Raw genomic sequence first — 12068 nt, 5'->3', positions numbered from 1 at the left:
ATGATCTCCCGCTCCATCATTCAACCCCCAGCCACACACTAAAACACATGGCACATTCCTCTCTCAGGCACAAGCCCTCCTGAGGCAGTCTCTCTCTCCCGCAGCTTCAGTCTGTTTACTCTGAGAGGTTATCTGCTGTAAACAGAGTCATTATGATCTTCATGGGCACAGCAGAATAACCGGTCGAAGTAGTCATCAGTAGAGAAAAACGAGCTTCTTGCTCAACGTCGGAGATCATTTTAGGTTCTAACCAGCACACAGCATTCAGATGCTCCTCTGCATTTCCTCCTTTTGTTTGTTGCTGCTGTCTTTCCCCGTCTCGTGCACTTCTGTGAGTGTGAGAAAGAGGGGAACAATATGTAAAAACCCACATAAAACCTTGTAGTGCTGTTTGATTTATCTGCTTGCACTCAGTGGCTTAAAGCATTTGTAAAAGCTCTGTCTTTTTGAAGACTAAGCACTGACAGACTGAGCCCAGAGACTGACTGACTCAGAGAAGACGTGTTTAATCTTTCACGTCATTTGCGCAAACTGTTTTTAAATCTAATTCTGCTGTTGGCTCAAGCATTTATTGCAAAAAAGCAACAAAAAAAAAGGAAAAGCTGGATTTGTTTCAAGATTGTAGAATGTATATAGTGGGGATCCCTGGCTCGTTCTTTGGATGCATGTCCCTTTGGGTAACGGAGGAAGCATAAGGCATTAATATAGTGATTAACTGTGGAAAAAGTTCTGCACTGCACTAACAAAAGAGCACACTGACGTTCTGCACTGACTGTTTTGAGTTTTACTGCCACTGCTGCACTCAGTCCTACTTTCAATTTAATGTTCATGTTATTGTAAATGCACAGTAATGTAATGTATACTATCCATGTTATGCACTAGTATGTAAACTGGAAAAAGGAGAATGGTTTAGATGTTGCCATTTTGGTTGTTGAATGTAGATAATGTCCTGAACTAGCAATACTTTCGCCTACCTACTATAGCTGGACTGCTGTAATATCTGTCTTGCACTATTTTAATGTTTGTATGACCTCTACTGCCTGTCTCGACACTATACTGTGCAAATTGCTGGTCTAAATACTGTATTTTTAATAACCAAAATGATTTTTTTTATTTATTTGTATGTTTGTCCTTTTTCTTTTCAGTTTTACTTTTGATATTAAAAGAAACTTCTCCCATTTTGTTGAACTGTAGCTTTATTTAAGTGTTTATGTTTAGATGTAGAAACACACAGACATAAAACATAAATAAATGTGTATTAATTTATTATTAATAGAACGTATATTATTTACAGTATATTCTCTGTATAGTAAATATATTGTAAATAATATGTTAAGATGTTTTTAATAGTAATATGTATAGATGAAGATACACATTACATGTAAATAATAAATGTGTATTATGTATATTATTGATCATTCACTATATAGTAAATATATTTAAATAAGGTAATTTTAAAAATATATATTAATATATTAAAAGCTGTAATAAAGCTGTTGTATATTAAAAATTGTTTATGTATGCTGATATAGATATACCTATTACATGTAAATATTAAATATGTTATTTATATTAATAAATACAAATATTATTTACAATATTCAAATGTAGTAAATGTGTTGTAAATAATATTTTAAGGTCATTTTAAAAATATTAATATATTAAAAGCTTTAAGCGTTTATGTATACTTTATTATCGATGCGCACATTAAATGTAAATATTAAATGTATATTTGTTAGTATGCTGATATAGATATACCTATTAAATGTAAATATTAAATATGTTATTTATATTAATAAATACAAATATTATTTACAATATTCAAATGTAGTAAATGTGTTGTAAATAATATTTTAAGGTCATTTTAAAAATATTAATATATTAAAAGCTTTAAGCGTTTATGTATACTGATATAGATGCGCACATTAAATGTAAATATTAAATGTATATTTGTTATTAATAAATGAAAATATTATTTACAATATATACATTCTGTGTATTTACAATGTATAGTAAATATATTGTAAATAATATTTTAAGATATTTAAAAATATACTAAGATGTACAAATAGGCGGTTGAAGATATTTCTTTAAAACCGTTTTTTGAACCCTCTTTTCTTTTCACATGCAGCTCTTATTAATCTCCTCACAGCTTGATTGTCTGCTTCTCAAAGCGTCCTCCATATGGTCAACGTGTCATTGATATGTAACGAGACAACGAGAAAACCGCGCCTGTCCATCTGCGACCTAATAGCAAATTCATATCATCTTAATGTGGTTTTACAGCCGCATGTGGACGACGGGTGTCCTCCTCGTCATCGTAGATCGGTGACGTAAGGCCATTATGACGTCATGTCCCTAGCATCTCACCAGCGTTCTCGAATCTCACAAATCACAAATACAGCGATTCAATGTAGCCGCGTTAAAGCAGAGTTTAATACTAATGAATGATGACCGATATGTTTCCCGAGCGACTATTAAGCAGGCTAGTTGTGTGTTGTTTCTCGCGTTACTGACCAATTGCTTTATTTTGCGAGGATTTTTTCAAGTGAAAATAAGAAGGGCAACTATTTGAGGAGGATTGTGGGATTAAAGGAAGAGTGGCTCTTTAAGAGCGGAGGGAGGGGTTCGCCTCACGCCTCGACTGCGGTGTTTTTGTCTCTGCTGGCCTTGTCGACTGAGGGCACTGGAAGGGGTAGGTGACAATACACGCATGCTTTCTGCTTAACCTGATTTTTTATGGGGAAAAGCATGCAGTTATACTGTATACGTGTGCACTGTCGTTTTTCCATTTGCTTTCATGGTTGTGATGCTTAGTCTTTGTGCTGCTCATTTGTACAAAGCTACTAGTTTCAAAGTAACGGTACTACGATGGGGATTCATCACTTAAAACGGATTTATTGCTACTATATGACTTATTTCTTGAGTCTGTGCATTTATTTGAAAAACAATGCTCGCTTTTTTTGGTTGATTTATGTTATTATTATTATTATTATAGGAATATGAAAATAAAAAGCATCTATAATGGGAAGCGCGCACAATGTGTGATCCTCAGAGTTCAGAGACACGCGTGTGGAATTATATTTAATTAATGAGAAATATAATCACTTGGTTGTTGAAAACATTAAAAAATAATAATAATAAAAAAACATTAGTTTTAATGTAATCTGTGTTCATTTGCGGACGCGCGCCTTTTTGTTATAGACAAATCAGGTCATAAAACAGCTTTTATGTGTTTTACCTGAATATTGCTGTAATCGTATATTTAAACAGGCTCGATGGGTAAATGAGTGCTGATGGCGGTTTGGGGGTAAATTCTTCATTAAATGAAAGCCCCGTGACTGCTGTGACTCTGGGGAGAGGGTGGGCCTGCTGGAGTTCTTCATGACTTCCAGATGTTCATCACTTTGCTGCAGTGGTTTTGAATTCACTGGCCAAGAACTGTTGGGCTTAACACGTGCGCTGATTCAAATTAGCTTGTTACTGATTGTGAAACACCTCTTGGATGTGTGAAAAAGAGCGAATCAGCTCAGTGAGTTTACAAAAACGTATGTTTTTGTTGTTGTTTATTAATTTCTTTTGCGCAACTGTGACATTTGAAGTTTTTACTGTATTGCTTTAGTTACGCGACTTTGTGTTTTTGTTTTGGCGTTACTTTCATTCTTTCTCGCCTGTCGTGTGTTTAACTAACAGCTATGAGGGTTGTAAAGTGATCACAGCAGTCGCGTCGTAGCGCGCAGGGGGTGAAGTCGCAGGAATGCGCGGTTATAACCCCATTTGTACGGTGGACCACACGCTGGGCGTCTAAATGTTGTTTGCAAGACTAATGAAATTAAGCCACAGGATTACGTCTGAATCTGTCCCGAGCGCTTTTAATTTCCTTGAATTGTCGGTGTTTCGCAGCGTGTCACTTATGATCGACGTCCTCTCAAGACCTCGCCCCCCACAGGAATGAAAAACACAAACGGGATCTGCATCTCAGTTGTTTCTCTTTGATGGTATTGACACTTTTCAGATTTCAGACTCCAGACTCCAGTCTCTCACACATATCTGCTCTAGAGTATATTAAGTGATCTCAACTGTGCTTTAGACTCCAGTGCTTGCTCTCCAAATTTATTTCATAGCCTTTATAGCTTACTATATGGCCGAAACTGTCTTCTCGTTTGCGACTTTTTGTAGTTTACTGAGGTTTTTTCATCCTCTGAGCGATGTGGACCTGTGTGACAGTGGGCAGCTTTGGTCTGATTCTCAGCAATTTTATGGCTTGTCATGTTCGCTTTAACTTGCCCACAGCAGGCATTATTCTGCTTGATAGGTGTGTAAATCTGTCTGTCACTTTAAATGTGATGTTCAATTCATCTTAGACAATGCCAACAATCATCAAGCACGCAAACAATCACCATCATTCTGTTCAGTCGGCAATAATTTCTAACTTTTTTGGTTCAATAGCCTGTTAGTTCCCATTGAAACATCACATCAAGGCACATCAAGTATTAAATCAGTGAAATCTCATTGCTGTTGAAAAGTATGAGGGCTTGCCATTACCGCATCGCATGCTTGTCTGCTGTATGTTCATTTGTTTATTTGACAGTGACAGCAGTCATTATTCTGTAAATGAACCAGAGTTAACCCTATATAGGCTAAGTTTCATGTATTGTTCATGGCCAGTTCCTAAAAAGGCCAGCAAAAAGTTCAATTAAATAATTTATCACAAATATCTCATATAAAATAATGCATTCAGACCAATAACCAAACCAATACGATGCACACCCACCAAACAAACAGTGCAGCACAAACTGTAACTTTATTAGCACACTCCTATATATATATATATATAAAATTTAATTTTCCAGAAAGGATGCATTAAATTGATCAAATGTAACAGTAAAGACATTTACAATGTATTTTTAACAAAAGATTTTAATATCAAATAAATGCTGTTCTTTTTTAAACTTTCTATTCATTAAAGAATCCTGAAGAAATGTATCTCGGTTTCCACAAAAATATGTAGCACAACTGTTTTCAACAGTGATAAAAGTAAGCAAATCTGCATATTACAATCATTTCTGAAGGATCATGTGACAAAACCTAGAGTAATGGTGCCGAAAATTCAGCTTTGCATCACAGGAATAAATTACATTTTATAAGATTTTAGAAAACAGAAAACAATAATTGTAGTAATATGTTTTTAAAAATGACTATTTTACTGTATTTTTTTAATAAAATAATGCAGCCTTGGTAAGTTTTTTTTAATAGGCTAAGTTTCATGTATTGTTCATGGCCAGTTCCTAAAAAGGCCAGCAAAAAGTTCAATTAAATAATTTATCACAAATATCTCATATAAAATAATGCATTCAGACCAATAACCAAACCAATACGATGCACACCCACCAAACAAACAATGCAGCACAAACTGTAACTTTATTAGCACACTCCAAAAAAAAGTGTTTGCAAAAATGTCAGTAGGCATCTAGTATTCTAGTGTTCACATATTTAACAAGCCACATCTTCAGTTAAATAGTAAGGGTAAGTAGATTGACTAAAAGCATTAAAAAAAAAGCATAGATTATCATATTTAATCACATTTTACCCACTCTGAAGTCTATATTTATTTAAGATTTGCCCACTATGAAAGCTGTTAAGTTTCTGATCTAAAAGTAAGAGGGTTGTTTATATAAAATTTAAAGTGACATCATTGTTTCTGTTAGCCTGTGCTCATCTTATCAAACAATATGTGAAATGTGTTATGATTATCAAAGCAGTGTCAGGGCTCAACACATTTCTAATAAAGCTAAAATTATTTAAATTACACATACCTGTTGACATTTTTTACATGTTTTCTAATTGAAAGATATATCATGTATATATATCATATCTCATTTTGTCCTTATAAACCCTGTCCCTTTCTAACACTCGACCTTAAGCTCGCATTGATATCTGCCTCCATCCAATCAACAACCGATGGGTAGAACCAAGTCCCCGCCCTTCATTTTTTATTTTTTGACAGTCTGTTTTACTCTGTTCAGCGTCACAATATGGAAGAAAAGATCTGTCTCTACTTCAATTACATCATGACTTTGAACTCATTTTGCAGCTTTTGCCCAGATATCATAATATCTGGTTGTGACTTAATACATGGCCTTTTGAAAAAAGGAACCTGTTTTGGTTACATTTAGCTTAAGACATAATCAGTTTAACCATGTTGTAATATAGCTCATTACACAAGTAATTTTGCAAGCTTCTTGCTCCTTTGTGCAGTGTATGTGCCTCATTTTTTGGCCCAACAGAAAGTAAAGAACCGCTCTAATCCGGAGATGACATTAATCTGAAGGGGAAAATGGAAATTTTAGAACAGACTGGAGTCCCCAGAGTGAAGGTGTGTCTCAGTGTTTGTCTGCTGCATGTGTGGGACATGTGTTCTGGGGTGTGTTCTGTGCCTCGTCTATCCCAGAAATGCTCAGTGAAGTCTCTCGCAAAAGTTCTGCGCAAACTTCAACGCACAGCCCTCGTTTTATTGTAACTCTATATTCATTCAGCTCTGTCAGGATGTATGAGAGTTGCCCTCTGGAAGAGTTTTGGTTTCCACACGAGCGGTCTGGAACCTGGCAATGGCCGAGGCTGTGAACGTTCCCCGTGAAATCTGCTTCCCTTTCTCTTTGTTTACATTAGCAAGCAGAGTATGACTAACCCCTAAAGTCTCCCCTCCACAGCTGCCCCGACTGCAGTGATGAATCGGCACCCCTTACGTACTCGTGACCTTATCGCTGCTGCATGACACGACACTTACAACATGTCTCTTTTGTTTGTCTCTTTCTACTTCTAAGCATTTATATTCCCTCCCAGTTTGTCTGTGTCATTCGTCACCATTAATCCCAGTTATCTCAGGAATTTGCCGTTAGTTCTTTTTTGGAGGGGTAAATTTGGATGTCTGTGGTGGCTCCTGTTGCCCGGCTCCACCCCGCGGGCCGTTTCCTGTTGGAGGTCAGCACAATGACCAATGGCGACGCGGCGTGTGTTTGTTCTTCTCCTGCTCCGGTCGTAACGTGAGCAGAGAGAGGCCCCTCCCTGGGCCTTGAGCTTTGGCTTCAGGCCGTGGTGTTTCTCTGGATGCCGTCGTTTTCTCCGTATACCACTCCCTAATGGAAAAAACAGCCCTGTATGTGCGGGGCATGCGGACAGTTTCCAGCATCGATCATAATTTTCTGTAAGGTCCTGGTTGGAACTTTGCAACAGCCTATATTTACGAAGCTAGCAGGTTTGTTACGTAACCCCTGACCCAGCGGAAATGTCCCCAGACGGTCCACAAATTGCGAAGAACTGTTATTCTTCCATGAATGGATATCAACAAGATCTGGTCGCACAACAACAGCTTTGGACCAGCAATGGAGAAGTATTCCTCCCAGAACAGCTTCGCCTTACTCAGGGTCAGAAATTAATGGGGGCTTGGGGCAAAAATACCACCAAAAATGCCTCCCAAATTCAAGATAAGGGCCACTTTTCCATTAAGAGGCCATATTTGGCCCCTGAAATTGATTTATAGGGGCGTTTTTTATAATTACCTTTTTAAATGATGAATGAATCTGTGTTGTCTTTTTCTTCACGTTTCCTTTCAGCCAATTACTTAATTGGAATCACTTTCAGAACCATTTTTTCCCCAGCTGATAAATGATAAAAACGTTGACAGCCAATCAGAATCCACCTGAGTTAAAAGAGCTCAAGTGTTTGAATTGACAGACAATAAATCTCCAGCATGTGCTTGTAATAAACAGGACGTTATCGTCCATTGGTGTGGATGCTAATAAAGTTATCTTTATAGTTAACATTTTTGGGACCTAAAGCCCAAAGTATACTTCACTTTTTACACTAGCGTATGCTTACAAAAACGAAGTATACTTGGGGCTTTAAGAGTTGTCAAACGTAGTTCAAAGACACGGCACAGTTCCAGCTTTGTCTTATGTTTTTTCTTGAGTGGTTAGAGGAATGCACTAAATACGATCACAGTCGGGACGGATGAGGCCTTTTAAACTGTGCTGAGTTTTCCTTAAATTTCATCTAGCCTTGCTGTGCTTTTTTACAGCATATGGTCAGCAAAGATCACAAAACGTAAAGCCAGTGGCATTTGAAATGACTCACGCTGGGTTTCTTAGTCTGAAAGCAACCGAAAGTATTTTTGCTGTAGACGTTTCCATTTAAATATCACCGTTTGCTGTTTTAGCCTCTCCTGGTGTCCAACCTGGACCTACACCCTTTGTCTTTCTGCTCTCCTTCCTGTTGAATTTGCTGCGGTTTTTTTTGTCTGCTCTGTTACTGTTTCTGTCTTTTCTGTTTTTCTCTCCCTCCCTGATTTTGAAGTCTCCCCTTCGCCTTGACTGGGAGGAAGTGACCGACTACTTTCTGGGTCTTTGGGGAACTGTAGCTCCCTTTCCTGTAACTCTTTCTGAACCTGAACTCTACGTACACATGTGCACACTTGTTTTCAATAGACCGTAGACCTCATGTAGTTATCATGAGTAAGAGTATCATCCTCATCTATGTAAAGGTCATGAACTTTTGTTGAGTACGTGCTTGACGGTGTATGGCTTCATGTGTGGTTGGAAGGAGACATTTATATTGTTGGCCCTAGACATAAGTGTGTAGTCAAGTGTGGTGTCAATCTTTCGAGCTATTGTTTTATGTGCATGTGTTGGCCTTATCTAAATTTATCACCATCCACATAGTCATTATGGTAAAAATGACTATCGATTTAATAGTATACTATGTGACACAGTTAGGGCTGCAAAGGGGTGGAAAATTTCCAGTAAGTTTCCGGAAACTTTTCAAAAATCCCTGGAAGATTCCAAAAAGTCTTGGAAAGTTTCCAACATTTCTGGAATTTTTCCTAAATTTACTGGAAATTTTCCACCTTTTTGCAACCCTAGACACAGTGCATGATAAACAGTGGGGTGTACTGTATATACAGTCTGAGACCCCTTTATTTAGCATTTTTCTTATTTATTTATTTACAAATTATGCTATCATTCAAAAGTTTGGGGATAGTACGATATATTGCATCACAGGAATAAATTACATTTTATAAGATTTTAGAAAACAGAAAACAATAATTGTAGTAATATGTTTTTAAAAATGACTATTTTACTGTATTTTTTTAATAAAATAATGCAGCCTTGGTAAGTTTTTTTTATTTTTTTTTTTATCTTATCAGTCGTAACTTTTGAATGATAGTGTAGATTATCAGCATAATAATTTGACCAAAAGGTTAACTTGAAAATTAAAAGTGACTTTTTGGCTTCTTCCCTTTTTTCTTGAATGAAAACAGCACTCAAGCTGCACATAAAATTTCTATTTTATATAGGTGTTTCTTGATTTAATTTTTAAATCTTAAATCATTGTTTATTTGCAAATTGTACTTTTTTTTTTGTTGAATCTCAAATTTTTGAACTCCACTATATCTTTGTTACATAATTTTATGTCATCCAAACAAATGCCAATGTCCATAAACTCACAACAAATGTACTCATAAACCGCTAGCGAATACATCCAGAAAATGAAACTGCTCATTAGAAAGAGTTTATGGTTACGGTAATTTACTCTTTTTGTTTTCCAGAAAGAATAGGACTTTCTCAGCAGTGGGCAAATGAGAAGCATTACGTGTGTTTTAAAGGCAGTCTCTCTCTCTTCGCTGTGCTCCTCCCATCTCTATATTAGAACCAGCTGTGGAGTTTGAGACTGAATGAATGGCTCTTTGTGATTTGGTTGTCACTCCTGTATAAGGCTCTGTTTCTTTCTCCCTCTAGAAACTGGCATGACAAAAGTGTTGGAACAATGTAACCTAATGTTCCTACTTTGACATTGTTGCTCCATAAAATCGTATCAATTCACCACTAAGACTGCAGAAATGCATGTATGAGATGTTGAGCGTTAGCCTGTTCTTCAGCAGGAGAGGGTGGACATGGTGGGCTGGAGAAGGGGATTGTTCCATAAAGCTGAAATGACAAGAGTCAGGAAACTAGGTTTGGACATTTACTGTAATGTGAATGGCACTGTGGTATTTCCAGGGTATTGCTATGCGATTGCTGAAATGTTGCTAAAAGGGGTTTGAAGTGTGTCGCTTTGCAGTATTTTGGATGGATATTGATACGCGGCTGCTGTTTGGAGTTAGAACCAGCTGTGGAGTTTGAGACTGAATGAATGGCTCTTTGTGATTTGGCTGTCACTCCTGTATAAGGCTCTGTTTCTTTCTCCCTCTAGAAACTGGCATGACAAAAGTGTTGGAACAATGTAACCTAATGTTCCTACTTTGACATTGTTGCTCCATAAAATCGTATCAATTCACCACTAAGACTGCAGAAATGCATGTATGAGATGTTGAGCGTTAGAAGAACATGCCCTTGATTCTTCAAGTGTAAGTTTAGATGACCAGAAATGAAATGTCTGTATGAGATTAAGAGGATCATTTTCCAGTCACGCAGATTTTTAACCAAAGTCGCTTGAACCCTGCTCTTGAGGAAACCTTTGAGGTGTAGGAGTGTTTGTGAAGGTCCACGATGTTCTGGAATGTTTCTGGATGCCGTCTGGTGTCCAGCTGGGGTGTGTCCGTCTCTCTGGGTTTAGGCGGGTGACTCAGTAGAACTCCGGACCAAAAAAAACACGGCTCACAGCGCAGAGCTTTCCCAGGCTCGGGACGATTTGCCAAGTAACATGTTGTTGTGGTTGAGGGAGATGAGGGGTGTGTTGTGGTGGTAAGCAATGATGATACAGAGCCAAGACAAATTAGTCTCTTACAGAAGAGGCTTTTTTGGATCAACAGTCGTGAGGAGTGGCTTTTCTAGTGCTCAAGATACTTCAAATGTCTAAAATGAAGGGTGCGACCGACATCGTACAACGAATCTGCCAATGTTAGTCGTAATTTAAACCGTTCTCTAAATAATTAATATTTTCCCCTCTTTTAGGATTTTGGTGGCATCCATAAGAGAGTCGAAGGAATCGAAAGAGGAGAGCGAGGAGGTCGGGGAAGAGAGACCATCATTGCAGCACAGTGAGTTATGACTGCTATCTTTAGACAAGATACAAATTACTCAAGCAGTTCCCTTGAGTTTAAGGAGTCAATTTATGCCTAGTTTGTAGATAAGCATTCCAAATTCCACGTCATAGCCAAGAAAAATGAAGCAGCTTGTTGCAAACGGACCTTGAGTTTCACACAGTGATAAAGAGAGCTTTGAACATCATCATCAAAACTAAACACCGCGTAATGTTTATCTGTTCCTCAGAAAGCTTGCTTGAGTGAAACTAATGACCAGACCTTTTTTCTTGACGTGTTTTCATAATATGAAACCAGCTTTGAGGAATACAGCTTTCCTGACTCCACAAGCATGGCGAAATCACTCCTACTGGTCACCGAAAGTAGACTGATATAAGACTTCCCTTAAGATTGCTAATCTTAATAATGTGGCGGTGGGTGTGGGACACCCTGGAGGCAGGAGATGTCAACTTCCACTGCTCTGGAATGTAAAGCGAGGGAAGTTGGGAGAGAGGTACGGAGAGAGGGGCATGGGTTTAGGGCAAAGCATTCCTTCCGGAGGAGGGTAGAGACTGGCTGTGCTGGTGAAAGGTCTGCTGCATGCCACTGAGAAGTGGCAGGGTGCTGCAGGGGAGGGGGGCACACTGTGCTCTGTTCAGTGGCTGTTTGGAGTAAGTTGAAAATAAAGTATTGGGTAGGGTTAGGGTAGATGTAGGGAGGGCTTTATGAATGAATCTTTATTTTCATTGTATGCACCCAATTAGGGCTGCACGATTAATCAAAATTAAATCGCAAAGACGATAAATCACGATTAGGCACAATTAGTCATGCGTATCTTTCAGTGAAGCACGGTTCTGTGATCAGCAGTAAATCTCCATCTGAAGGCCAGAGGGCGCTCTCGCGCTGAAACTCCAAAATATACCTCGCAGAATAAACCCAGAAAATGCCTATCGCTGCAGCTGAATAAACAGAAGATTCAACTGCTTTGATTGATTCAACATGACTAATAAACACACGACTACGGCAATATACGGTTTATCTGAGTTCTTAT

At 38.0% G+C, this 12068-nt stretch overlaps 1 protein-coding gene and 1 long non-coding RNA gene across 4 annotated transcripts in view; both read left to right on the top strand.

The window, feature by feature from the left end:
- Positions 1-6: 6 nt before the first annotated feature.
- On the top strand, positions 7-1178 carry LOC107703355 (uncharacterized). Its single transcript, XR_001635832.1, has 2 exons — positions 7-293; positions 386-1178. It is a non-coding gene; the product is annotated as an uncharacterized LOC107703355 (long non-coding RNA).
- A 1303-nt stretch (positions 1179-2481) lies between these two features.
- LOC107703353 (KN motif and ankyrin repeat domain-containing protein 2-like) overlaps positions 2482-12068 on the top strand; it is a 24094-nt gene continuing 14507 nt past the window's right edge. The window contains exons 1-2 of one of the 3 annotated variants that reach the window (XM_016505943.1): positions 2482-2695; positions 10950-11035. The gene's annotated coding sequence lies outside the window, so the exon portion shown is untranslated. Of the gene's footprint in view, positions 2696-6009; positions 6377-10514; positions 10863-10949; positions 11036-12068 lie in introns of those variants that run through there. The other 2 variants (XM_016505945.1, XM_016505944.1) reach the window with 2 other exon arrangements.

Source organism: Sinocyclocheilus anshuiensis, unplaced genomic scaffold (assembly GCF_001515605.1).
Source record: "Sinocyclocheilus anshuiensis isolate Anshui unplaced genomic scaffold, SAMN03320099.WGS_v1.1 scaffold58, whole genome shotgun sequence".
NCBI classification, from domain to species: domain Eukaryota; kingdom Metazoa; phylum Chordata; class Actinopteri; order Cypriniformes; family Cyprinidae; genus Sinocyclocheilus; species Sinocyclocheilus anshuiensis.
The sequence above is the reverse complement of the archived record's forward strand: the minus strand, read 5'-3'. Positions and strand labels throughout refer to the sequence as shown.